Here is a 26,688-nt window from a genome sequence, read left to right as displayed (position 1 = left end):
AATATTTGAATATAGACAGACATCCAAAATATAAACCATTAGTGTATTTTGCTGAGTAGAAGCACAGCTCCAGAACAGGGGTCCCCAATCCCTGTCCTGGAGGACCACAGTGGCTGCAGGTCTTCATTCTAACCCTTTTCTTAATTAGTGACCTGTTTCTGCTGCTAATTAACCTTTTTTGAATTCATTTTATTTGATTTGCTCTTCAAGACTCAGACCCCTTAAATGTTTCTTTTCCTTAATTAGCTGGCAAACAGTAATGAGATACAAAATGAGCCAAAACATAATCAGCAAACTGTGTCTCTCATACAATATCTGAAAATAAAAAAAGATGAAGGTCTCATGAATGTTGATCTGCTCAGGTCCCCAAAACATTTTAAAGAGAAAAGAGAGAAAATCAACAATTTTGGAAATGTGTGCTATTACACAATAATAGCAGTAACAAGCCATGGAATTAAAGAACAGTTTAATTAACAACAAGACTCAGTGCCTAATTAAGCAGCTGGTTGGAGTGAAATTGGTTGGAATTTGAGGCCCCTACTTAGATGGTATTCTATTAGCTCACTCACTTTACATTTCATTTCTTTTTGGGTGTCACTTTAAGAAAGAAATGAAGCAATTCAGAGGGCCGATGAAGAAATTCAGGGGAACAGATCTTAACAAACAAATCAGTTAAAATTAATTCAAAAGAAGTTAATTAGTTGGGGACCCCTGCTCTAGAAGGAAAGTCACAATGAGGAGACAAGCCATGCCTAAGAAGGGTTTACGTTCTGTGATAAAAGTTGCAAATAGTGGCCCGGTTTACATGGATGCCAAGGAATTTTTTTCTGATATTTTTAACAGAAGTTATTAGCTGGCTCCTTCATTCAAGGCAATTTATGATGGGATTTATGAAATTGTTCATATGCATTTGTTACAAATGGAGCACAGACAATTTAAATCATTTGCACAGGGTCACACAATGAGCCACAGGTAGAAATTAAAATGGCAGCCTTGAAGTTTAGAAGGCAGTGCTTTATCCCCAAGGCCACACTGCCTGGCTAGGTTTCCAGATTTAAGAATACCAATGTTCTACTGCTTTCATTCATACAGTAGATTCAGATTTTATTCTGACCCCTTCATTTAAATAGATAAATTTGCCATTTTGCCCATCAATTTACACTCAGTAACCCATAATGACAATGTAAAAATATATTCCCAGGAAGACTTGCATATTTATTAAAAATTAAAAACTGAAATCTCTCATTCATAGAAGTATTCAAACCCTTTGTTGTGACACAACAGATTGTGGTTAGGAGTACTCTGTTTGTTTTAATTATCCTTGAAATGTGTCTAGAACCCGACTGGATATAGTTCAAATGGAAAACTGAATTGACTGGATATAGTTTAGGAAGGCAACACCTGATATATAAGATTGCAGTCCATGTCAGGACAAAAACCAAACCGTTGAAGTCCATGGACCTCCCTAGACCAAGACCCAAGACGGTGTTCAAACTGTAGTAAAGCTTAGATCAGGGCAAGGGTATAAAACCATTTCTAAAACTTTGAGTGTTCACAGAAGTACAGTGGCCTCAATAATTGAGAAATGGGTAGAAGTTTGGAACCACCTGGACTCTTCCTAGAGCTGGACGTCCAGCCAAACTGAGTAACAAGCAAGAAGTGCCTGGGTCAGGAAAGTGATCAAGAATCCAATGTTCTCTCTAATAAAGCTTCAGAAGAAGGAAAAATGGGAAAACATGTCAGAAGGACAACCATCTCAGCAATACCCCATTAATCAAGTGTTTATGAGAGAGTTTACCAGATAGTATTTAAAGGATTCTGAGAGCATGAAGAAAAAGATTCTCTGAACTGATGAGGCAAAAATTGAACTCTTTGGGTAGAACTCCAAAAACTATGTCTGACAAAGACCAGGCATTGCTCATCACCTGCCTAGTACCATTCTTACAGTGAAGCATGGTGATGGCAGCATTATGCTGTTGGGGTGTTTTTCAGTAGCATTGACAGGGGACTAGTCAGAGTTGAGGGAAGGATAAAAGCAGCCAAATACAGAGATGCCCTTGAAGAAAACCTGCTCCAAAGTGCATGTAACTTCAAATTGGGTGACAATTCACCTTTCAGCACAACATTGACCTGAACCATACAGCCAAGACAATGCTGGAGTGGCTTTGGGACAAGTCTCTGTGTGTCTTTAAGTGAGGCAGTCAAAGCCCAGATTTAAATCCCACAGAACATCTGCAGATGGTAATTTACTGGTCCATCCCAACCCTTAGATAGATAGATACTGTACATGGGAAATGTATTCTAGCTGAGTGTTTGACTGTACCATTGTCCTTCCATGTGCAAACAAAGCAAAACTTGTTTCCTGAAGACCTATCTTCACTACGTTACTAGTGGCTCAAGTCTGACACCAGCCTATACTGGTTCAGCAACAGCAAGTGGTTAATGGCAGCACAAGAAAAACATTGCAAATGGTGCCCAGCTTCTGAAGGTTTTTGGACCATAGTCCAAAGAGGTACCCAGCAATCCACTGAATCTCTGAAATTGGTAAAGCTGTTTTTGAAATGCCTGCTGCAGTATCTATTTGGTTTTTTTTTTTTCTGAGATTCTTCCTGCAGTCATCATTACTGGCATCTTCTCACTCTCAAATTTATAAGAATAACATGTATCACAATACTTTTACCAGACTTCACCAAACCAGCAATTCATCCTGCATCAGACACACTCTGGGATTTGTTTACTCATAAGTTTGTCGTGGAAGCACGAGTCTCAAGGCTACCAAAATCTATTCTTTCACAGTTATTGCTTTTTATAGTGAATGGTTTTCAATGTAATGGACATTTTATACTAATCATTTGCATATCTGGCCAAACCAATGTCCAGTGATGGAGGGTGTAAACTGAACCACTGCTTCTAGCTTTAGTTGTTTTTTTATTTTGCATATTGTGTTTTGTTTTGGTGCAAAAATACCAAAGTGCAAGGAAAATTTACTATACTTGGGTACAGAACAGTATGTCCAAAATACAGAGCACAACCAAATTACCAGATGACAGATAAACTATTGAGCCAGTCAGTAGAAGACGTCAACAGGTCCAGTGTTCAGAGCAGCACCACAGCTTCAGACTTAAGAGTGAAAGTAATAAAAATTAAAACATTTTGGAAAATGTATCAAGCTTCAAACAGAATTAAACATCCACAGTAAAGACAGAATTTTAAAAATCAGTTAACCAAGAAAACAAGTATGGAATGCAAGGCTGAGCCACTTCATGTCTGGTTGTCACTAGGCACAAGTTAGGACACTTCATCACTGCGTGAATACCTAAGTCTCCCACATTTCAGAATGAGCCATACGGTACATGTGTTGGAATATAATGGAAGCTAATTCACTAAGTCATGATGTACAAGTCAGATTAAATGATGAGTCTGATTTGACTTTAGATAGATAGATAGATAGATAGATAGATAGATAGATAGATAGATAGATAGATAGATAGATAGATAGATAACAGCCCAAATTCAACAATATTTAAAAACAAGGTTTTCCTACTCATACTTTAGTACTAGACATTCATTTTGCATGGAACATAAAACATAAATTACAGCCCAGATTTCTCTAAATATATCTAATTGATTAATTAGTTTAAAATATGCAAATTCAATCTTCAATCTCCTTTGAAGTAGGACCTTGAAAGAGGACCTCTATTTCTTCTTGTTTTTAAAGTTGTCATCTTGGCCTGGCCTAAAAAAAAATTGCAAAGTAAACATTCCCTTTAACAAATTCTTAACAAAGACATTACAAAAATATAAATGAGTTTGTTAAATACAATTCCCAAATCCATTAACAATAAATCAAGGAAATGCAGCAGTCGTTGTAATCTGGTACAATACAGAAATAAATGATAAATTGTTTCTTTCTGAAGGCAAAATGGACACTGATCTGTTGCGCTAGTGCCAATGGTTTTTAAGAAGGAATTGGCGGCTACTGCTGCATGTAGAATCCTCCACTGCAGTTCCACAACTCTTCTTTCAATGGGTGGTTTGTATAAAGTCCTCCATGCTGGAGATGTCATGTCATGCAGACACAGAGTGTTCCTCCAGTGGGTATCAGTCATCTCCTTCAAATGCATAAAATGGGATACTTTAAGACACCAGTCATACAATTCTTTTTTTGATAAATCTTGGAACAAAATTCCATTTATGTGATTAATTTTTAAAATTGAACTTTTAGGACTAATAAAATCTTTAACATTCAGTTTAATGGTAATGTCACATCCAGGAGGATCTGCCTCTTTTATGAGATCTCCAGAGAAAAAATCCTCACACAGGGGGCCTGCACCCAATTGCACTAAAGAGACTTTTAGTTTGTTAACAATCGATCCCCCAAAACAGACAGACCTAATCCTGAGCTCATGTGCCACAGCTGCCCCAGACTTCCAGTGGTTACTGATCGGATCAATAAATTCATCTACTTTAGTAAAGCCTTTGCTCGTAAACAGGGAGTTTAAACTGACCAAGACAAACTCCAAGATTGGATTCCATACTACTGGTTCTTCAAGTAACCAGAAGATTGATTCCAGATTAATTCCCACTCTGTTTGTTTTAGTGTGCCAAATCAATAGCATATTGCGGTAAAAAGTGGGCAGCACAGAATAGCGGCAATCGCTTGACGTCAATAAAAAGGAGTTGCAAATCAAAATTAAGATTGCCAACCCTATGAAAAAAAAGCAAAAGCCAAACTCCTCCACAGTAAAGGCTGAGGGGCATACAAGAGACGCTGTAAATCTGTCAGCCTAAAAGCTTCAGTTCTGCACAGAATGTCCACCAAGCCCTGACCACCTTCATCTACAGGAAGATTTACCACATTGCATTTATCCCAATGAAGTTTGTCCCAAAAAAAATCCAGCAATATCCTCTGAATTTCTTTCAATAGCCAAAGTGGAGGATCTGCACACCTAAACTTATGTCAAAGCATTGAAGCGATTAAATTATTAATTATCAGCACTCTACCCCAAAAAGAGAGTTTGGTGACCACCCATTTCCATTTCTTCAGTCTCCCCTGAATTTGATGAATTAAGCCCTCCCAGTTATCAGCTGTGGCTCCAGACTTCCCAAGGTAAATTCCCAGCTGTTTAAACACCATAGAGTTCCATGTTAAACCACTTGGGAGACTTGGGGGTGGACAGTCCCAGTTGCCCATCAGAAAGGCATTACATTTGGACCAGTTGAAACTGGCAGGTGACACCATTTGAAACTGCTGTAAACAGTCCTGCAGCAGGACAATATCATCAGGTTCAGTGATGACAACTGTGACAACGTCAGCATATGCCACCACCTTAAAGGATGCAGTGGGACACACAGGCAATGGCAGGCCATGAAATAATTGGCAAAGTCTGCAGAGCAGGGGCTCTGTGGACAGCGAGCATAACATACCAAAGAGTGCACACCCCTGACAAATGCTCCTTGTGACAGAAAATGGGGCTCCCAATCTTCCATTAATTTTTAAAACACGAATACCAAACCAAAGGTGTCACAGAGCCTTTGAAGAGATTACATAGAGCATAAAAGAACAAATGATCGTTATGCTGACAAAGGGTTGAGTACCAACTGTCAATCCCCATTTAATAGGGTTCAAATCAAAAAGGAAACAAATGCACATGCAGGTGCAAAAAGGTTGGCCTCCATCGATTCACAAAGAAGTTATGTTCTCCTCCAAGTCTTGTTCTTTACTGAATGCTGTGATGAAACCACAAAGGCCACAAAAAAGGATTGGGGTTAGTATACTTGAAAGGTAATGACAAAGATGAAGGCAAATATGTCTTTTCAGACCAAGCTCAATACATAAGAAAATAGGATTTATAAATGTTCTTGGCAGGAAGTGAGGTCAGTAGTGCCAGGGCAGGAGGTGAGGTCAGGAGCGTCAGACAGGACTTCCTTCTGAGTATTATCTGACAGCGCCAACCCCTGATTTGGCAGATAATCACACATATCCGGGCCCATAAACTGTTTCCTATGCACACATGTGTGACAATGCCTACTTCTGGTAGCTTTGAGACTTTCATATCACCATCCCAGAAGAGGCAGGGCTTCGCAGTGAAACTGGGAACTGGGTCGATTATTGTCCAGATGGTGAGCTAAGATGAACATGAGTAAATGACAGCACTCCCTCTCTACTCAGGGTGATATTATCTACCTTACTGGAGCTTTGAAGATGTTCTCAAAGTGTTTGTGCCTCCCAAGAGTATAAAGTAAGAAGTTATTTCAGGCTAGCAGCTATTATTTTTGTCATAATTCAAAAACACACTTTAATGTATTGTCCTAAATGCAGGCTGTGTGGTGTAACGTGGCACTGCTAAAATTTTGGACAACACTTTTGCTATTGTTTAAAATTTTGGACATTAAGTCCCATCATTCCCTTAGGCTTTTAAGCTCCCTAATCTATATATATAATTCACTAAAGGCACGCAAGACAGTGAGCGCAAGATAGTTAGTGCAAGCAAGACAGAGAGCGCATGCAAGACAGAGAGCCATGCCCGCCAACTCTAAGACCATGAGATACGGTCGACAGAGCCCCACCCGCCAACTCTAACTAAGGGCACGCAAGACAGAGAGCCACGCCCACCAAAGCCTGCCCGCCAACTCTAACTAAGGGCAAGCAAGACAGAGAGCGCATGCAAGACCGAGAGCCATGCCTTCCAACTCACAGAGCCCCGCCCACCAACTCTAAGACCATGGGATACGCACGACAGAGCCCCGCCCACCATCTCTAATCCTACTTCCGCGTCCACCGCCACTCTTGATCAAACAGCAATAATTAGCAAACAAACAAAGATAACTGGCAGTAACAGTGCAAAATTCACAATTGGTATGCCAGTTTGAAAAGATAAGTTTTGAGGGTAGTTTTAAAATGTGTTATTGAATTGAGCTGACATATATGAGAGGGAAGAGAATTCCAGAGTTGAGAAGCACTAAGAGAGAATGCTCGAGTTCACATTGAACAGAGTTTGATATGTGGTACAGAAAGTACAGCTGCAGATGAGAATCAGAGTGAGCGAGACGAGTGTCAGTCTGTAGGAGATCAGTGAGGTTGTGGAGAGCTTTAAATGTTAAGAGCGGTATTTAGTATTGTATTCTGTAGTTAACAGGGAGCCAGTGAAGTTGAGAGAGAAAAGGTGTAATATGTTCAGTGGATTTAGAACAGCAGGTTATTATCCTGGCAGCAGAATTTTGAATAAATTGTAAGCGATGGATACGTTTTTGTGGGATGACAGATAGAATACCATTACAGTAATCTATACGTAAGGTGACTTGGGCATTAACCAATACTTTAGTACTGTGTTGCGTAAGAACAGGACAAAGTCCAGAAATGTTTTGGAGATGGAAGAAAGTAGTCCAAGAAATGTTACTTATACGGGAGGAACTATTTAATAATAATAATAATAATTATTGTTATTTTTATTTAATAATTGCCATTATTAGTGTATAAATGGATATAAATAATTGCATGTAAACGATTCGCCAAAATCTGTTGTATGTAAACGATACTGTTTAAAATGTTATTGTTTTTTCATCAGAAAACCCCGTTTCCACGTCTACCTGTATTAGTTTAAATGGCACTTTTACCACTCGCAATAGGGCGGACGCGCTGACTTATCGTGTCGACTGGGCAACACAGTGAATGTGGTACTCTCTCGACCATTGGCATTGGTTTCGCTCCTTGCTAATTTATGTTATACTGCCACAGTGGTTTCCTAAGCCTTTGTTATACTGAATTCCTTTCTCACCGTTTTCCATTCCTATTCTGACACCGCCATATGCTTCGGCTAGTATTAAAATATTCTCCTGTCATGCATTCATGCCATGGCTGCATGCACTCTTTCCACTATCTTTGTCCAACAGTATTTTTGATTTCCTAGCCTGTTACTTGTGAATGCAGCATACATGGTGATCTGTTCATTTACAGCACATTAATACATGTTGTACATGGAAAGTAAGTGTGAAAATATCTGCATTGGTTAGTATTTTATGAACAGAAAAGCTCCTGAGGAAGATGGCAGCCTGTTTAATAATTTAAAAGTAGGCCTTTGCAGAAGTTTAAAAACAGCAGATTGTAATTGATTTATCCACTGCTACACATTTGCCATTTACACAATAGTGATACTTCTGAAATAGAAACATTTAATTTGTTTCAGGCATCTTTCATAAAGGTTAAGCTTAAATCATGAGATGTTGGTCAGATATATTATTGCAGAAACATATTAATGTATAATACACATTTACATGTTCCATGTATAAATGGAAATATGAAAAATGATGTGGATCTAAACATTAAAAATTAATCAGATCTTTCAGATTTAGTTAAAGGATTAGGGAGAAGGCTTGTATTTCTGCCTCATTCTTTAAAACTGAAGAACTACTGCCAGCCATCTACATGCACAGTGACATATATAAATGTAATGAATTATTATTATTATTATCCATGGTGGGGAAAAAAATTAATTGAAAACTCATCCTTTTGGGTCTTCAGCACTCAAGCTACTTCTCAGATTCCTCCGTAAATCTAACAGCAGTTTGGCTTTCCCACTTTAGGGGTGTTTTGCACTACTGGCTCAGATTAAAGATACTGCTTGTATTTTCCACAGCCCATCCTCTTATGAAGCAAAAGAATCTGTTCATGTACAGCATTCTTCACTTTAGTATAGGTTCAGAGCGCCATAATACTGTAATATCAACACTAAACCTTGCGGTGTTTACAGACATATCAGAATAAAATCAAAAATAACACTTAATGCTTATATAGGAATTTAAGTGACAATAAATATAAATACCTGTAAACATTATAATTGCAATATGGACAGTTGACAGTGGAGGAGTGTGGTAAAGTGCAGTCCACGGGTGATCTTTTTAAATAAATAATCATCGCAGTTGTGTCTTGATAGGAGGGGGTGTGGTAGCGTGGTGAGAGCAGTTCCCATGCACGATGCGGGAGTGGATGGCCCTACACTATATGCGCAGGATTGCCCGTGACCCTAATTGGCACTTCGAGCTGCTAATCGACACAGGTGTGCCACGTCCCCATTTTAAAAGGGGAAGCGCAAGTGCAAGAAGGACAATCAGGAATTGGGACGAATCGAAAAAGAAAAGATGGAGGTTAAAAGGAGAAAGAAAGAAAGAAAGAAAGAAAGAAAGAAAGAAAGAAAGAAAGAAAGAAAGAAAGATTGATCCGGTACAGGAGTAGGCAAACTGAGGAGAGCAAGCTCGTGGGAGACAAAGCAGGCAGGTGGGAAGTGAGCCCCAAAGAGGAGTGTGTGGCTGACACTCAGGGGGGCGGCTGGAATGGGTCACTCCAGCTGAACTGCAAAGAGGAGTGGGAGTGAACAGGAGATTATAAGGCTTGCCGCGGAAGACCAGGAAGGCAACGGGGGTTGAGGAAGCTTGGGAGGAGAGTCCCAGTGTGAGCACCCTGGCCATTTGGGACCCAAGCCAAGGTCCGGAGAGAGAGCCTTTTCATAGCCATGAGATGGAAGGGACCCGGCCCTGAGGAAGGTCAGCTGTGTCTGCTGTTAGGGCGACTCTCTCTGCTGCAAGGCCCGTACGGGATAAGCAGTGGAGCTGTCAGTGAAGAAGAAGGCACTGGGTTTTCTTTAGTAAAGACTGTTTCCTGCTAGCTGATTTTAACCTTGTTTTTAATGGATTTATTTATTGTTATTTTAACCTCCACAGATACGCATTTTTATGGATTATTTATTTATTATGGGTTTGGGAGCACTACATTTTTTGAACTCTTGTTCTGGACTTGGTTTTTAATAAAAGCACTGACTCACTTTTACACCATCCTCTTGCTCCAAGTGTGATTTGTCCTCATCAGACACTCTCATCTCAGGTATGGTACTAACGGTGTCAGGTTCAAGAGGCTCCAATTAAGAATAAGGAGCAAGGAGCTGACCCGCACCGTCACAAGGAGTGGAAAACACAACCGACAGTTAACTGCATTCCTGCAGAACATGAACATCTGGGAGCTTAATGGTCAGTTCTGGTGACCTAGGCCAACTGACCCCCCAAAGGAGCATTTTACAAGTTCATGTGTTAGTCCACACCTGTATACACTGTAGTAAAATGAAATGGTCCAATACTGGGGCAGTGACCATTAAATCATAAGGCTCCCATCGCTATGATGTCTCAGTCAGTGGATAAAAGCGGCAAGGTCCCCATGTCCTTACAAGTATATAACTCAAGGACCACTTAACATATGCCCAAAATAACAGCCAAATAGGTAGAATAAATGGCATACTGGTGTTGAGAGGAAGAGGAGTATGTACATACCATTGAATTCCAGGGGTGGGTTCTTCTTCATGATTTTTCACAGTGATAGAATGGGTATATTAGATTAGATTAGGTAAACTTTATTAATCCTGGGGCAATTCATATGCACACTGCAGCAGAAACATAAAAAGCTCTGTTAGACTGGGTAGGAACAATCTGTATAACACCATCTTCAGGTCTCTCCACAATAAGTCTTGACTTAAAGGACACACAGAGTTTTGCCTGAAGCCACGCCAGCGTTGTCTTAATTGTATGCTTCAGGTTATTGTTGCACTGAAACCTGAACCACTGCCACAGTCTGAGGTCACATTCACTCTGCAGCATGTTTTCTTCAAGGACCTTCCTGTACTGGGCTGCTTTCGTTCTTCTCCCAATTTTGAGCATTCTCCTTGTCACTGACATTGAGAAGCACCCCACAGCATGATGCTGCTACTACCATGCAGGGACCTGTAGGGTCACTGTAGGGATGGTACTAGGCCGGTGATGAGCAGTGCCTGGTTTTCACCAGACATGACAGCTTGGAGTTTTGTCAGACTAGCAGATATTTTTCTATATGCACGCAGAGTCATTTAAATAGTGTTTGGCAAACTTTTACTAAGGATTGGCTTCCATGTAGCCAGTCAACCAAAAACACACGATCGAAGGAATGCTACTGAAATGGACATCTATCTGATAGCTTCTCCCATCTCAGCAGAGGACGTCTAGAGTGACCAACAGGTTCTTGGACACCTCCTTGACCAAGTACCTTTTTGCTAGGTTGCTCAGTTTAGCGGGACAGCCAACTCTAGGAAGAGTTCTGGTGGCTCCAAACATCTTAGGTTTCACAATTATTTAGAGCACTGTGCTAATGGGAGCACATAAAACTTTAGAAATGTCTTTGCCCTGATCTATGCCTCACCACAATCTGATCACAGGAGTCTACTGAGTTCCTTTGCTTGGTTTTTGTCCTGATATGAAGTGTGAATTGTGGGACCTCATATACACAGGTATGTGCCTTTCTAAACGATGTCCAATCAATTCAGTTTGGACTCCAATCAAGTTCTGGACACATCTCAAGCAGAATTAAAGGAAACACCTGAGCACGATTTAGAAAGCCACAAAAAGGGGTCTCAATATCTATACAAATAAGAGATTTCAGTTTTTGATTTTTAATAAATTTGCAAACTTTCCGAAAACATGTTTTCACTTTGTCATTATGTGTTATTGAGTGAAGAATGATGGGCAAAATGGCAAATTTATCCATTTAATATTAAATCTACACCATGATAAAGGGTGCAGAAAGTGAAGTGAACTGAATATTTTGTGAATCTGCTGGTGTGTGTGTGTGTATATATATATATGGTCATTGCCTTGGTGTAGCTTGCGTTCTCTCCCAGTGCATGCATGAGGTTTTTTGTGTTTTTTCATGCAGGTGAAGTGTACACATGCAATCCATAAGTGGCCCCATTTGAGTGAGTGTGGGTGTCTTCTGATGGATTGGCACCTGGTCTGGGATTGTTTCCAGTCATTGCCCAGTGCTGCCATGATTGACTCTGAACCCTTTGCAATTAAGGGTTTGAAAATGAATGTATGTGTATAGACATTGGTAAAAACAGAAATTGCAGCACCATAAAGACATCGTCTGATTTCTGCTAAATTATGACACCGCAAACCAAATGATTACACTGGCAAAGCTCTAAGACATATTGTATAAAGCTTTCTTCCAAACAAGTTAGTAGTGCATCCAACTGTAGGTTACTGCCACTCTTGAATGCAACATCATATGAAGTCACTGAGTGCCCAGATTCTTTCAAGAATCAAGGATCTTTTGTTGTCATTCCAACATCCATACGCTGAAGGAAAATTCAGTACTCAAGTCCTGGTAATTAAACAATGCACACAAAAACCCCATAATAATAAAACGTACCACATAAGTAGACCCTTAACCCCATAAACTTCAATGATGGTGTATTCATTACTCTAAAAGCATCCAAGAAGAAGCTGTTCCTCATCCTGGTAGTGCCAGCCTGTAAGCTGCACAATCTCCTGCCTGACAGGAGGGCGAAGAAAAATTCATGTGAAGGATGAGTGACATCATCCATAATGGAGAAAGGTTTCCTTTTGCACCTGCGGGTGTATATGTCCTCGATACTGGGTTGGCTGCTGCCGATGATCCACTGAGCAGATTTATTCACTTGTTGCAGTGCTTGTCTGTCTGTGGCCAAGCAGCTACTGTACCATACTGTAATACAGGAGGTAAGGATGCTCTCTACCACACACCTGTAAAAGGAGGTCAGAATAGAAGGGACAGACCAGCCTGCTTCAGCCCCCTCAAAAAGTAGATGCATTGGTGGGTTTTATTTACCAGGCAGGCTGAAAGTATTATAGCTCCACGAGAGGTAATTTATAACATGCAGTCCCAAGTATTTGAAGCAGTTGACAATTTCATTCTCTTCTTCATTGATGTAAAGCAGGAGGGGACGGGGACTACCAGTCCGTTGAAAGTCCACAGTCATTTCGTTAGTTTCCTTGACATTTATATTAAAGTTGATTTTCCTGTTATTCTCTGCCTATATCATGAAATGATTTTTGTGGCTGGACCAAGATGGAACAGGCTTTGTTCTTGAACCAAATCATTTGCTCACGTCACACAATTTCCAGAAGAGAAAAGTCCTGAGTTAAATGGATGAGGATTTAGCTAAAGTGTAAACATTACCTATTTTTGATTTTCTGGTATTGGACACACTAGCTTTGAGTCGCAATTCAAAATAACGTAAATGTGTATTACCTCAAAGATAATAGTAATCAGTGTTCACAGACTTCAAAAGATTTTAAACTGAGACATGGGCTTAAATTTACATTCGCACAGTGGCACCTTCTTCATTTATAGTCAGTTATATAGGCAGTTATATGGACAACTAGCCCCTTGTCTCTCTCTTTCTCTCTCTCTCTCTCTCTCTCTATATATATATATATATATATATATATATATATTGTGGACTTCACCCGGACACAGACAGGCGGACATGTTGTTCTTCAACCACCACACGTTTATTATACAAATATTTACAATATTTTGGTCACTCAGACCCAGTTCAAATAAGTGCACACACCCCAATACTCAGTCCTGGCCTCACAATGCCTTTCTTTGGGCCGCCTCCACACCTCTCTCGTGCCTTGTCCTGCTTCCACCCGACTCCAGCCTTGAATGAAGGGAGACGGCCCCTTTTATATACTCCCGGACGAGCTCCAGGTGGTTCCCGGCATTCCCCTCTTGGCCACGCCCAGCGTGACGGAAGTGCCGGCTGTTCTCCAGGCAGCTCTCCGGTGTCCCCTAAATTTTCCCCAGCACTTCCGCCACACCAGGAAGTCCCAAGTCCCAAGACGCCCCGGCCGGTCGTCGCCCTGGCATCCGCGACAATATATATATATATATATATATAACCCCACAGACAAACATCCAAGACACAAGGTAACAGCACCAGGAAATATTTTAATTTCTTTTTTCCTCAATATTGTGCCACAAACCATCACAACCACCCCAATAAACAAATCAATAAAAATACAATAATAATATTCCTCCTCTCCTCCCGGCAGCTCTGTCACACTCCCTTCCAACTCCGGCTCTCCTGCTGGGTCTCCACCAGTCCTTTTGACCCGGAAGCGCTTCTCCTCTACTGTTCACGTGACTTGTCAGCACTTCCAGGTCAGATGGAGAATTACATTTTTCTTCAGCCCGGAAGTACTTCTCTTCTTCTGTCCTCATGACTTGGGAGTACTTCCGAGCTATATGGGAAACTAAACCTCTTCTCCCTGCAGCCTCACACAGTGGCACCCACGGTACCCAGCAGGGATATGAAGTCAAACTCCATCTCCCATGATACCCTGTGGGAATCCGGGGCGCCTCTATGCTGCAGAGAAGATGCCATCTAGCGTCCTGAATGTGTCGGCTGGGATGAGCTGCCGGCCATCCATCACAATATATATTGCCTACAAACGAGACAGAAACATTAAAAAAAGTTTAAGGGCAGCCACCCATATATTGTGCTCTGGCAGCAAATGGGTAAATTTGTTGAGTTGTTCACCAAGTCCAAAACAGAACTGATTTTAGGATGGGAAGATGGCGGCTTTAAAGGCAGAGACAGGAAGTGACGTCATCAGGGACATGATCCGGAAGTGATGTCATCAGGACTAGACGTGGCGTCATCGACATCCCCAGTACTGGAAGTGTCGTCATCAATGGTGCCAGTGCCAGAGGTGATGTCATCGTATGAGCCGGACATGAGCGAGATTTCCCATGGATGGTCTGCAGAGGATTGAGAGAGAAAGTCACTGCAGCTTGCCACACCCTGGTCTGGCATGGTACTACTATTATTCAAGCCCTTTAGCTGTCTCCCAATCGCACGTGTGTGACAATATATCTATATATTGTTTTTGCAGCAGCAGAATGATGCCTGCCTTATTGGCTCTGTGTTCTCTATACTGTATCTCACTCCTTCCACTATTTCTGATCTTATGTGTATCTCAGTTTAAGGCCATCTTTATCAATGCCTCTTTTCTTATTTCTATATCTATTCTGGCAATCTGGCTGCACAGTTATGCGTACATCTGTGATGGTGTAGTGGTATAGGCTGTGCCTGAATTTAATATTTAGAGTTTAATCATATTCATAGTAACTGCCAAATTGCAAAGGTGTAACAAATCAGATGTTGCCCTATGAAAGAGAATTGTTACTTTTCTGTCCAATAGGCCAAGTTACATATTTGTAATTTGAAGCAGGTTGTCTTATTGTACATTTAGCTGATGTCACTGCATATTATGGTTATTTACAAGACTATGATGCATTATAATGTATGCAGTTTTTTAGAAGTGGAACATAGCCAGGTTACATTACCTGCTTCGGTTGACACAGTGATTGAGTATAAGCCATGTGCACTCATGGCCTTGTTCAGAATTAAACTTTTCAGATACATGACCCACACATATGTGCTCTTCACAAATCTATGACTTCCTTAGACTTACATAACTGCCAGAAAACCAATCAGCATAGTGAGTGAAAAGAATAATTCATCCAAGGAGTGCTGCAGAAGCTGCTGTTTAGTCAATAAGCACACTGCCTGTTCCTTTTGTCGCCTGTGAGCCACCAGGCAGAGTTGGAGGGTAGCCAGTCTCTCCAGGACCAGTCTCCCTCATTTCCATGGAAACATCAACTACCTTGTGATTTCAGGGTTAAAAATAGCAAACAATTGAGAGGCAAAGTTCACAGCACAGAGGCCCAGATCCTTAGAGACTTAACCATTTCCTCACTGTGGTCAATAATTGTGAAAGAAGTCAGCAATTTTAATATAAAGTGCATGTGCTTCCTGACTCGACTGACAGAGCGTTTTGTGTAGCTTTTCTAACCCCATCTTCAACTCAGCTTCATTTCTCAATTACTGATATGTTCCACTCTGCCCCTTTCTGAAATAAACCCCCACCACAGACCTTTACATAAGGTTCAGTTTCCCAATATTAATAAAGCCCCATCGTTGTTCTTTATGGTCACATTTCTGAATCACACATCCACACTTCATTCTATTTTTTATTCTGAAGCCTCACTTCTCTTCATCCTGTTCACTTTCTCTCCATTTCAAGCATCTTTCTAAATACAGACCCCACACAAAATCATAGATCCCTTGCATCTCTTCAGTCCAGTCACTTTCTCTCCATTCTGGTCCTTTTCCTAAATGACGACCTCTATAGAAAATCACAGAACCCTAATTTTCACTCTATTTTTTCCACCATCTTGAATCATGAACCCCCTTCTTCTGTCATTTTCATCACTTTCTTTCCATTCTTTTCACTTTTGTAAATAACAGGACCCTGTCTCTCATCATTGTGGCTAGTTTGCTAAATGGCATTAACTCTGTTCTCTTCAGTTTCCTGAATAATGAACCCCATATTTTTCTTCATCACAGCACACCTTTTTCTAAATTATATTCACTCCCTTAAATCACATTTTGGTTTCTGCTGGTCATTTACCTGGCATGCAGACTCCCACTTCTTTTTCTCTTCTCTTCACTTCCCTAAATCATGAAGTCCCCTCCTCTCTTCCTTAAGGTCACTTTTGCTCAGTTCTATTCACGCTCCTGATTGACAGACCTCACGCTTTTCTTCCTTCTGGTCAAATTCTGTAATCTTTTCACAAACCTATACAACTGACCCACCCAATTCTGTTTCTACAGGTCAGTTTTCTGATTCACAGGCCTCTATTTTTTTCTTAACTTTTCTGAACTACTTACGTTTTCTGGGTAGCCATCTTCTATTCACAGACCCCTTTCCTTCCATTTCCCTCATGTTCCCATACCATGGACTTCCTTGTCTGTTCCTTAAGGTCACTTTTCTGATTCACAGGCTCCTACCTTTTTCTTAACTTTTTTGAACTGCACACCCCTACTTTTCTTCCTTCTGGCCCCAAAACCTCATCACAGACCCCCTTTTCCTCCATTTTCATCATGTTCCCATAACATGGACATCCATGTCTGTTCCTTAAGATCACTTTCCTGATTCACAGACTGCTGGTTGTCTCTTTTCTCTTTGCTTCTCCAGATTATTGACCACCACCTTTCTTTCACCTGGTCACTTTCTCTCCATTTTGTTAACTTTACTCATTATTCTAGTCCTTTTTATGATTTGCAGACCTACATTACTGATTATTGTTTTCAGTTTCCCAAATGGCAGATTCCTGCTTCACTCCATACTGATTATTTTCTTAAACTACAGGCCCCCAGTTGTCTGCATTCTGATTCTCAGATTTGTAGGTCTCTGCTCTATGAACCGTGGTGTTGACCTTTCCGACTCCTTGCTGCCCAGGCAGCGCAGAGTATAAACTGGTTTTGTAATGAAACCAAATCCAGAGAAAGCCTCATGCATATACAGCCACAGAAAGCCAGGTACGAAGGATAATAGGGAAGTAGTTATCTTGCTAGATAAACATTAGAGGTCAAACATAGAACTTTTATGTAAAGACATGAGAGTAATTTGCAGCAACCTGCAACAGAGGTGGTTTTGTTGTATCAGTCGACTGGAAAAAAGGGGAAGCGCTGGCACAAAAATCATGGCACAAATTCTGCTGCTATAGTTGGTAACTCTGACAAGCTAACATTGTTAGAAGGGATCTGAGAAAGAAGCCTGAAGAACAGCAACTCTGAATCCTATTATAGTGTTTTTGATATGCATCACATGCTCTTCAGGAATTTTAATGGTTCAAAGTCGAGAAGAAAAAGAGGCCACTCTAGACACTTGTAAGTATATTTGAGAAAAACATCAATGTTTGCATAGCATTGTTCAGATTATGCTAGACGCTATTTCATGACGTTTCACTCAAGGCACCTGGTAAGCAGTGCTGACACCTTAAAACGTGTTGCTGTTGTTGGTTCTTAAACACCTATGACTTCAAATGTTTTCATTTTATTGAATGGCTGTGGTGTGCCACCTGCCTACTTTCTTTGAAAGTATTGGTTGTTGTTTGTTTTAGACCTTTTCTTACCCACTAATGTAACTTAGTGGGGTGTGTGAAAGTTTAGTAAATGCTCAATACAGATCTCTGAAACTTACACCAGTTTGTTAACACCATTCCAGTGGAGTTTTGTACTGAATTAAGCCAGGATGCTCTTAGAAGATGGAGTACACAACATTGAGGGCAGCTCTTTGTCATGTCCTGTAACTTTTTATTTCTTGAAAATCTGCTATGTATAATAGAGATTAGGAGGTTTGGAGCACGTGCTGATACAGTGGATGCACATGACAAACCACCTCAGGATCCCAGATTAGGACCTGAGTACAGTCATGCATCAGGTGACACCTTAGCACCACACTAGTTCAGATGGAATGGAACCAGTGTGGGTTTTTTTATGGTGGCTGGAGTGGCAATGCTGCCACCAACCCCCTGGTTTTTCCCTGCAGGTTGGAGGTCCTACATGAAGGGCTGGATGCAGATTAACATCATACCCAGGATGGGTATGCATAATAACTATAATAAATTAAACACTTGCAAAAAAAGATTTAAAAAATATAGAAAGTAAATTTAAAAAATGAAAATGCAAGTAACAGATGAAATTAAATTTAAAACAGAATAAAGCACAATCATAAGATGTAAGACCCTCTCAGTCCAGTGGGGTTTGAGAGCCTACCTATTTGCAAGGTAGTGTTCAGTCCTCGGTGAGATGCCAACCCATCTCATGGCCCACTGATAGACACACACTGGGCAAATATAGAGTCATCAAGTAAAATAACAAGGATCTCTTAGGAATGTCTGGAGAATATCTGCAGACTCCTCACAAACATCAGGTTTAGGATTTGAACCCCACACTCTGTTGCCTGAAATGCAGTTAATTAAAGTGAAAATGCAACTGATACTAACCCTTTAGATTTTTTCTTTCAGACATAGTAAATTCAAGTCAATTCAATAGTAAGTAAAGAGGATGTGAAAAACAGAATTCAAAAAATAAAACATAAAAGGCAAACGAGGGAGGAAAACATAAAGGAGAAAAAGAACAAAAAGAAAGAAACCATAAACAAAACCAAAGTATCCGGTTCAGGTTCACAGGGAGTAGGGGCCCATCCTGACTGTGCTGAGTGATATTCCAATTAATTCTAAGCAGCAGTTACACTACCCAATAAAAGGCTGTTAAAAAGGAACAGCCAGGCATAATAATGGTCAGTACACAGAACAACAACAACAACAACAACAACATGTATTTATATAGCGTATTTTCATACAAACAATGTAGCTCAAAATGCTTTACAAGATGAAATAAAAAGGAAGTTTATATAAAATGTAAACAAATAAGATTAGATAATAATATTATACAGTATGAAACAAAGAAAAGGTAAGGTCGGATGGCCAGGAGGACAGAAAAAAAAATAACTCCAGTTAGGCTGGAGATAAAAACAAAATCTGCAGGGGTCCTAAGGCCAAAAGACTGCCCAGTCCCTATTGTTCATTGTAGCTAACCCAGATGTTATAAATCAGTCCTCATGGTTTACAGGCTTCACATGAAAGAATTTGATGATGATAGTCATGTGGACATCTGGGACACCCGCCATTCAACCCATAAATGCAGGGGACAACATGGTACCCTGATCAGGTAGTGGAACCTGAACCAGAAGAACCAGAAAAGACAGCAGAGAATGGTACAGATTAGCATGGAATTGCAGAACCCAGAGGAAAATGATAATTTAATGCCCACACAAACTAACAGGGATACAATTAAAATATAGCTACAAAAAAGCCATTGTAAAATAACAGGTTTGTAGAAGTTTTTAAAATTGTTGTACAGTATTAGCCTGTATTCCAAATCAATTCAAAACCTCTTCTTTTCAGGTTGGCTCTTAGAATCAGCAGACCTTCATTTAAAGATCTGAGGTTATGACTTGGAGTGTAGGAGGACAAACATTCTAAAATATAGGACAGAGTAATATTAGGGCTTTATAGACCATTAGTAGTATTTTAAAGTCAGTTCTTAATGACATGGGTTTAATGATGCTAAAACTAGTGAGATTTGCTCAAATTTTCATTTTCTAGTTAAGATTCCGGCTGCTGCATTCTGCACTAATTGCAGGCGATTGATGTCTCTCTTAGGTAGTTCTTTTAGGGGGTATTACGGTAATCTAGTCAGCTGAAAATAAAAGCTTGAACTAATTTTTCAGCGTCTTCTAAAGTTATAAGATATCTACCTTTAGCAATATTTCTTAAGTGAAAAATGGAGCCCTAATGATCTGATTAATAGGTTATTTAAAATTTAGGTCACAGTCAATACTTACCCCTAAATAATTTGAGAACAAAAAAATACAAATATAACAGATCAAGTTTACTTCTAATACTCTCACTATATCCATTTCTGTCAATAACTTTTCTCCTTATTACGTTTGAGAAAGTTACTACTCATCCATTCAGAAATAAAAGTAAGACACAGGATCAGAGAGCCAAGAGCATCAGAGTCTTCAGGTGCTATCGATAAATACAGTTGTGTGTCATCTGCATAGCTATGGTAGCTCAATTTGTGCTTTGAGATAATCTGACCTCATGGAAGCATATAGATCAAAAGAGCACTGGACCCAAACTAGATCCTTGTGGTACACCATATCACTGGTCTCTAAGGGTATAATCACCACAATTAATAAAGATTTTTGTACCTGTTAAGTGAGGTTGAAACCCATTTAAGACATTCCTGCAGAGGCCTACTCATTGACTAAGGCGATTTATAAGAATACAATGGTGTCAAATGCTGCACTCAAGTCTAAGAGAACAAGAACAGATATACGGCATTAACCCCCAAATCATTTACTACTTTAACAAGTGCAGTTTCTGTACTGTGATCTGTTCTAAAACTGACTAAAAGTGTCAAGAATAGAATGTTTATTCAAGTAATCACTTAGCTGCGTAACAACTGCCTTTTCTACAGTTCTACTTAAAAAAAATTGTATAAATTGTCAAAGACAGCAGGGGATTAACAACTGCAGTCTTAAAACAGTCAGGAAGACTTCCATATTTAATGACGAGTTCACTATGTCAAGTATACTATCAATTAGTACAACAGAGACTTCTTTGAAAAAGTCTGTAGATATTGGGTCATGGGCACAGGTGGAGGGTTTCAGTTGAACACACCAGAGCCAATACAAAAGCAAGGAAGCAAATCATCTAAAACAGTTGTTTTAAAATCATGTGTTGTGTTTTTCATGTTTTTTCTTCATCACTGTCAACAAAGTTTGGATGTTTCACTAAGCATCCCACCATCTTTAATAGCAGCAATGTGACAGGCAAAAAACATCAGCACCAAGAAACACAGTGAGATTCATCTTCATAAAGATCATGGCAGTGCCCATAATAAATAACCCATCCTATAAAGAACAAAGTAAAAATTTACAAAAATGGGAAGGAGCCCAAATAGTCTGATTCTTACCTGAACCCACAGCCACTTTTGTTAAGAAGTGTTATAGCAGGAAAATAAAGTATATGCACAATACAAGGGAAGTAGGGTATTTTCTGAGAATCTACCACGAGCAGCAGCAATGAACACACATTTTTGTTAAATTTGTTAATATTATAATGGCCCTGAAGTTATACTTTTCTCAGTCACTTTGGAACATTTCTTGAATCATCCTTAACATTCGCCAAACAGTGCATTTCTCAAAATAATTTCTATAAACAGCACCACACAATGGAATTCATCCAAAAATCCGTAATATGCTATGAATCCTTAGTTGATCTCTCAAAAGCAAATATTTTCAGTATGTCAATGAACATGTCAGTGCCATCAAAAGACGAGTCCTTGTGACATTGTTTACAAACAAGGTAGTCAAAATAGTTAGCCATGTTGTCAATATAACAGTGTACTCTTTAAGTATTTTCTGATTTGAACTATAGCTAAGGTTTTCATGACAATAATTGAAAATGCACAGATCTGCATGTGTTTTTATGGATAGCATATATCAGTTTTAACCGTACAAAGTTGCACATGACTATATGTGGGAGATTAATTCTAAGAGATTGGACAGGATTCACATTTACACTCTTACTGTTTCTACTGCAATTTGTTGACAGACCATATCATTGTGATACAGAAAAGAAAAAGACAAGACTATTTTACAACACTATCTAGCACAAAGGAAAAAATAGAAAATAAGCAAAATAAACACAGGAAACAACACTTACGTAGATCTGTACATGCAGCTCTGTATGGAGAATTACAGTGCAGTCTCTCTACACCTCCTGACGTTCATGGCCACAAATTCTCATCCACATCACAGCAAATATCTTCCTTGGAAAAGAACCTTTCAGAATATCTAATCCAGCCTCTGCAGGCATGTGATGTCCTCACATGCTGCATCCATGTCATCCAGTAGGGTCAATTGAGTATGTGGTCTGCAATCGTCAACCTCCCACCTCCATGCTGAGAAGAACTCCTCAATGGGCAATATGGTTTCACACCATGCACTGAAATGGCAGCATGCATAGTGATGTTCCCACTGCATTGGCCTAGCACATCGACAGTAGCTCTGTGGCTGATAACAGTACAACCACACCTTCTGCCTTTGGCCAGGTTAAAGCCAGCCTCTATCCAGGTATGTGAAATTGTGAGTGGTTCACTTGATTCCAGTTCCATTGTATCTTATATCCCAGAAGCAAAAAAAAGAGTTGTATGAATTTCATGTATTTTTATTTCTGGACAAGATAAAGTTACATCACAATTATACACATTGCATGTTCTTTCCTACAGCCATAGCAAATGTGTACATGTCACACTTACTGTATATCACTATATTCAATGTTGTACTGTTTACTGTAAAGCACAGTAACTGTATGCACACAGATGGTTTACCTGTACATACTGGTACCGTAGCTCCTTCACTGTGTCGCTATTCCTTTCAAATGGTACATGCTACAGCTGATTCATGCTCATCTGGTGTCTTTTCAGCTCTCTATCGATAGTTGAGATGCTGACAGACTGCAAAAGAATTGTTGTCTTTATAATAGCACTTTGTATCTTCCTTAATCTAATGACATTATTTTCTATGAAGAAGGTGCATTCCTCCTGTTGAGGTGGGAAAAGGGGCCCTTTGCTGCCCCTGTGAGGTAGTCTTGCAGTCCTATGTGGGGAAAAATACAGTAATGTAAAACAGAAGAGTGAGTGAGATTTCAGAAATATGTCATTGTGCATATACACCATGTACTGTACATATACACACTTTAACAAAAGACGTTACTGTAATATTCTGTAAAATGGGGCTGCATTGCATGAATAGGAAAAAAATACAATTTAAAGTAAATGAGTTAAGCTTTACTTCATTGGACTTCACAATTTTAATTTTTATGAATGGCACGTTGAAAAGAAACCATAACGACCTAGAGACCTGGCAAAATGACACTCAAAATATAAATCATTACATTTTCATTGGTTCTAGCTGAACCTAACTGGAGATGAGAGTAGCTTGTCCCCTTACCTCCCATACCTCCCAGTTAACCCATTCTTTTGTATGCTTCAATCTTCCACCAGGCTGACACCTCAGTGTTCTAAGATGTTATCCAACAAGTGCTGCACCCCGGCCCTCCTCATTCAGTAGTATGTTAAAAGACAACCTTGCTCTCATTAAATAGTCTCTCTACTTGAGGGTCTATATGACAAAGGAGGGCTACAGCAGTAGCTTTGTTATCCTTTCCTTAAAATGAATCTTTGGGGTCTGTCCTGTAGTAGCTATTAACTCTTTGAGGGCTGAATATTTTTCCAAAAACAGTTTCTGAAAAGCAATGGTTTCACACAGAAATCAACATAAAACATCTGTTGCTGCATGCTGTGGCTGCCAGTTTGCCAAGAATGTGCGGCAGACTTGCTGCCAGGCCGCCTTCGCAGCTGCAGCAGTGGTCACGGTCGCATTGCATTGCAATCTGGTTTCTACCTTTACCATTGTTAAGTGTCAGTCCTCCTGGTGAATATTGCCGTAGGTGTGTCAGCTACACAATTAGCTGGGGACCAGTTAGCTCATGCTGGAACCTCACATTTGTTTTTGATCACTTGTATCAAAATCAGAGTCCGGCAAGTCATAGTCCAGGTCAGAGATAATAGGTAAATCTTTCCCCACGACGTATTTTGCTTTACGCATTCGCTTTGATCTCTTGCCATTATGTCATTGCCATTTTTGCTCTTGTTTGCACCTTACTACTCACACAAGCACAGAAAATCTCAGTCAGACCGATGAAGTTAACTTTCCTTCTAGCAACGAGAGTCCAAGTAAAACATAACGGTTTATTCTGGCACAGTTTACGGTTGATTACCATCGTCAATTCCTCCTTTTGACAAAAGTCGACATCGGCCCTGAAAGAGTTAAAGGCTCAGTAGCAGGTATAATAATTCGAAACTTTTTAAAAACAGTTTCTCTACACCTCATAAGGCCTGAAGCTAGGAGACATTTATAAGCCATTTCGAGAAGGCTTTCTTCAAGGAGTTGCACATCTTATGGTGACGGGAGTAAACCACACTTAAAAGACCATTCCTTTAAGCAACCATGTTGGCTAAATTGTCCATGCAAATAAATAAACTCCTTTTACCAAGTCATTCTGTAAATACTGTATGCTTTCTTAGTATGACTCAGTTAATGCAATGCTTTTTATAATTTGGTGATGAGAGGAGTCGTGGGCCTGTCTCTATCAGAACGAAAGGAATGAAGTAAGGAAGTGCTGGTGCAAAGAAATATGAGCAGCATTGATTATACGTGTTTTATGAGTATGAATAGGTCCATTGTACATCCTTTCATCAATTATCAAGCCCACACAATCATTTCAGGATTGTAGAGGGGCAAGGAATGAGAGTATATCAGTCATAATAAGTCATTTAGGACGATTTGGAGCCAGAAATTAAACTAATCTACATGTCTTTGTGACATTTAAGGAAAAACAAAAGAAAATCCTTTATGGACACTGAGACATGATGGAAATTCTACAAATTCAGGGAACAATCAGACTTTGAACCCTGATGTCTGCAGCTGTGAGACAATAGAACTAAGCACTGTACTGCTCATAAACAGCTGTAATTTGCCACATAATTTAACATTCTCAACACCCATTTAATCCAATTCAGGGTGACAGGAAACAGAAATCAATACTGGATGGGGTTCCAGTCCATCACATGACCCACTGCATTTAGACTGGACAGGGCCAATGTGGACTCATCAATCAACTTTAAAACATGTCTGTGGGATGTGAGTGTGATATGATCCGTGTTGTAATCTACTTGGGATTGGAATGATGCTCAGTTTGGATGGCAATGCATGTAAATATTGTGACTAAATAAATAAATAAATACATTCATAACTACAATGTAAAACAATTCAGGGTTACTGGGGTTATCCTGGCTCAGATTCATTTTCTAAACTTGCTTCTTTCAATATATGACCCCTCAGTGTTCTGGCCTGTTTTTAAAGCACAGAGTAAAAAAAAGCAGGAACCAGCCCTAGACAGGGTGCCAGCCCACTGTAGTGCCCTCAAACATTGACACTTTACAGTTAATATAACCAGCATGAAATTGGAAATAGAAGAAAACTGGAGTTAAAACCACACAGATATGGAGAGAACATTCAACTCTATGTGGACAACAACCAGGCATGGGATTTGAACCATGAACAATTGATTTGTGAAGCAGCAACGCTACCCTCATTGAGTAAATAGTTCTACATTAATTAGTGTAACCCAGGTGGTCAGAGAATGTATACAAACATTTAAAATAAAAAATGTAACATACCTTTATTTACAGTTTAGTATATTTCACTTTGCTTTTGTGAGCACCTTTTTATTAAAGAGTTATACTGCAATTAATGAAACAGATAGATAGATAGATAGATAGATAGATAGATAGATAGATAGATAGATAGATAGATAGATAGATAGATAGATAGATAGATAGATGCTAAGATGTAAAATGACTTTCTAGGGCCCTGCTTAAAGTTAATACCCATCAGCTCCCTTTTTGGTACCTGCATGGCAGTGATACTCCTGAAAGTCTCCATACTTGTGTGGTACCAATTATTATATACCACAATGTTACAGTGGGTATAGTACTAATAATATTTAAGATAACATAACTTACAGTATAACATAAGTAAATCCCCCTAATCTAATTCAGGATCATGGAGAATTCAGAGCCTATCCTGGCAGCATCGTGCATAAGGTTAGAACCAGCCCTACGTTATTTCCTGGGAACAATAAGATTTAAAAACATAATGGTGCCATTACAATATCTGTGTTCAATAACACAATTGACAGCAGAAGATGAAGGACGTTCAACCTTATTATATCACTTAAAGAAAAGAACTACCAAGATATCTAACAGACACACAAATTTAATATTCACAGCACCTCAAAATAGCACATTGCAATTATCACAAAGAGCATTTCAAAATAAAACTTGCTTCACATAATACATTAAACCCTTGATGGGGTGCCAATTCAATGCAAAGATATCTGTTTTATTTTTATTAAATTAATAATTTAGACTCTTTCTGCATTATTTTATTGTGCTTAGTTGGTTAAGATGATGGATGGATGGATGGATGGATGCATAATGCTAAGTACAAGATAAATCAAATCAAAATACATGTAAATATTATCATTTTAATTTTCCAGCAAGCAAATATTATATTTTGTATAGTTTATAATTTTAGATATTCTTTTCTATCAACTTTGTTTAAAGTATTGTAAACTATAGGAGGTGCTTTTATGGGGTGTTCTAGGCCAGAATAAAGGATTCAAAAATGTACACAAATAAATATTTATTTTATATATATATAAGCGCAAGTGATGAATGAACAAAAGGATGTGCACAAAAATAACACATACATAGAAGAAACAGCAAACCCTGC

The 26,688-nt window shown here is 39.4% G+C and overlaps 1 protein-coding gene across 1 annotated transcript in view; it reads left to right on the top strand.

Moving 5' to 3' along the window:
• LOC120538928 overlaps positions 1 to 26,688 on the top strand; it is a 179,684-nt gene that overhangs the window by 13,914 nt on the left and 139,082 nt on the right. The window lies entirely within an intron of this gene.

The sequence above is a fragment of the Polypterus senegalus genome, chromosome 1, assembly GCF_016835505.1.
Source record: "Polypterus senegalus isolate Bchr_013 chromosome 1, ASM1683550v1, whole genome shotgun sequence".
Classification (NCBI taxonomy): Eukaryota; Metazoa; Chordata; class Cladistia; order Polypteriformes; family Polypteridae; genus Polypterus; species Polypterus senegalus.
The sequence above is the reverse complement of the archived record's forward strand: the minus strand, read 5'-3'. Positions and strand labels throughout refer to the sequence as shown.